Source organism: Haliotis rubra, unplaced genomic scaffold, assembly GCF_003918875.1.
Source record: "Haliotis rubra isolate DU_JTF1 unplaced genomic scaffold, ASM391887v1 Scf39, whole genome shotgun sequence".
In the NCBI taxonomy this organism is placed as follows: domain Eukaryota; kingdom Metazoa; phylum Mollusca; class Gastropoda; order Lepetellida; family Haliotidae; genus Haliotis; species Haliotis rubra.
This window is the reverse complement of record NW_025767068.1, coordinates 1534255-1537563: the sequence shown is the minus strand read 5'-3', so window position 1 is coordinate 1537563 and position 3309 is coordinate 1534255.

Sequence of the window (3309 nt, the reverse complement as noted above, 5' to 3'; positions counted from 1 at the left end):
ATTTGTTGGGTTTCTTGTTTAACGTACTCGGCAATATTCCCACAATACTCGGATGGCGTCCTGGATGTAATCGAGTCTGCACCAGACAATCCAGTGATTGATATTCTGAACGAATTAAGGCTGTTAGGGTTCGGTGAGGAGGGTAGGACAAGATCCCACCTAGACAAAATCCCAAGGGACAAAATGTCAGCACAGTGCGTGCAAAATCCCAACAAGGTGAAAAATGACATACAATATATACTTCTCTTCAAAAGTTTAGACTCAGTGTGTTAGAGAATAAGTGTCTCCAATATACACATTTGATCAATATACGTACAAATAGTGATTTCACATGAGATTCTTGAGAGGCATTTAGAAGTTGGTGAATATATAAGACGAGTATATGGATGGCAACTTCTTGTTTATTGTATATCACGTTTCTGGGCTACTTCTTGCCCCTTCTTCAGGTGATTTCACATGTTGGAAAGGGACCTTAGCTGTCGGGTAATTGGGTTAGCAAAAGTATATTTGCGACTCCCCATCAAATAACCCACACTTAAAATGGCAATATGCAATTAATGTTTCCCGAAAACTTTCGCCAGGGATACATTTTTCCGTGAATTTTTTTTTGCTAGTGGCAACATGTCATGCATGTGCAAGGCATCCCAGCATCCGATCGGTAGAAATGTATAGAAATCTCGGTCACTGACATAGCCACTTAACTCGGTCGGTAGCCACAAAACAGCCTGACCAATAACACCATGGGTCGTTAAGCCAAGACCAACGTCACCATGGAATTGCTTTACTTCAGGATGGCAGATCACAGCGATACGTGGCCGGACGACTTGGGGTTTCACAGAAAGCCATTTCAGACCTGTGGATCTGTTATCAACAAACCAACTCCGTGGAGGATAGGCCCCGATCCGGTCGCCAAAAGTTAAAACAAGACTGGACGATCGATACCGTTTAACAGCTCTCCGGGAAAGGCACACGACAGCTAGAGTCCTCAGAGACAGACTACACAGTGCAATAGGGACCCGCTTTTCACTGTCCACTGTACGCCGTCGCCTGCTGTCACACGGCATCAGAGCATGACGTCCTGCCGTCAGACCTCCTCTCAAGCCTCATCACAGACAGAACCGTTTGGCTTTTGCAAGTGATCGCAGATGGTCGAAAGTTCTCTTCAGCAATGAATCTCGCTTCAACTTGCATGTTAATGATGGCCGTATAATCCTGTCTACCGACGTCAAGGTGAAAGGTTTAATGACGTTGCCGTTGTGGAGCATGACCGATTCGGAGGGGGTTCCGTAATGGTCTGGGGTGAGATCTCCATGCGTTCCAAGACCGATCTCGTCGTTGTGCAAGGCAGTTTGTAGTTCCTTTCATGAGGGCCATGGGAGAGTGTCCTGAGTTTCAAGGTGGTAACGCACGTCCACATCGAGCCAGAATTGTGAATGAATGCTTGCAACGTCATCGGATAAACCGTATGGTATGGCCAGCACTCTGTAATTTCCTAAACATTGAGTCTAAACTTTTGAAGAGAATTATATTTGGAAATAGATATTTTTATTTTTCCTTTTCTACCTGTTTAATGATACAATAACATAGCTAACTTGATTAGGAGATCATATGGTTATATTAGGATCAGTAACTTTCATAGCAGGGTCTGATGGGGTAAATATGTCATTGTTACATATCGGCATTCCAGGCAAATCATTATGACGTGACATTCGTCTTCTTAAATTCTGAAGTATAAAAATGCACGATTTTTCTAATTGAGGAGTTTCTAATTGGGAAAATCTGGCAGCCCTGGCCCCGAGGTTATAAAAAAAATTTCGTGCTCAACTCAATTTCATGCTCAAATTCGTGCTCATGCTCAAAATCGCGCTCAGCTGAGTATCGTACTCAAGCAGAGGTTACAAACATATATATAATACTCAATGAAACGCTGATCATAATCAAAACACCAGACCAACTTATGGTTTTATAGTGCTAGTTCACTGAGATACCATGCCGCAGTTAAGCATGAAGACCTAAACTTCTGCATTAGTGTAGGAAATGTTTGACCAGGTCACATTAAATATAAATCAAGGAGTGGAATGTCCTCCAACTCACAGTTCCGCTGCCTGAAAGTTTGGCAAAGCCTAAAGTGTAATTTTTCGACTGTGGGACAAGTATCGTCAAACGGGCAGGTTGCGATAAGATTAGAGTGTCGTACAAAACAACCTTAGCGCTAAGACCACCTTAAGTCTATGTCAAGCGTTAATAAAAAACCCTCAGACACATTATACTGACTGAGCCGACCAGTCCCTTTTTTACCCATTAATGCCGAGCGCCAGGCAGGGAACAACAAGTACCATTTTTTACGTCTTTTGGTATGACGCGGCCGGGAATCGAACAGCGACCTTTCGCGCCCTACTTGAGTGTTCCAAGCATAGATGTCCTAATACCCTACGTACTGTCCAACTTATTGCTTTAGAGGATCGATGGGGCCTCCAATTAAGTAACATCGTGGTTGTATTATTTTTAATTGATTCAATCACGATTAGAACAATTTGAATGGATATATATATATTTATGTAAGTAGTCATTTTTAAATATTATGATGTGCGTCCGAAAAATGGAACTCATTAGTGTTTTGTATATGGTTTTGTATTTGATGTTCTAAGCGATTTTCTAAACGTCTTATTAATACACACTGAAACACAGTCGGGGCCCATAGTTTAATTATCGATCCTCGTAAAATTATGGGTTTTCTGGCACAGAAGAAACCTTCGCTGTCATATGTTTCTAATTTAACCAACGAACACAAAACATCTCACTAACTTATAAAAGTTACATTTAAACAGAGATCGTTCGATAATAATTATTTGCAATGTGTGCTGTGTGGCCCTCGTTATACAGCTTAGCTAGAGGAAACGGTTACGTTCGCCAATGTATGACACCCGAAAACATGTATATTTTCGACGATAAATACCATATATCAAATTATCAAATTTAGCGTAGGATATTCTGACAGACAGGTCATATTCCGGGGTTACATTTGGATATTCTGTTCCAGGTACAGATGTATGTGCATGCTCCCTAACCTAACACACTGATTTACTCAGAATATTATATTGATAAACCCCACATCTGTTGCCTGAAATGTGACCTCAGCTCGTTCATTCAAACCTTACAATAAAAACCACGTAACGTTATATTTACCTGATTGTTTGATAAAGATTTTAGTTATCAGGCAAAGAAAATAACGTTTCCACGATTTTGATCATACGAAATTTGTTAAGACGGACAAATGTTGGATGAGAGACTTACTGGCAGTCTAGAATA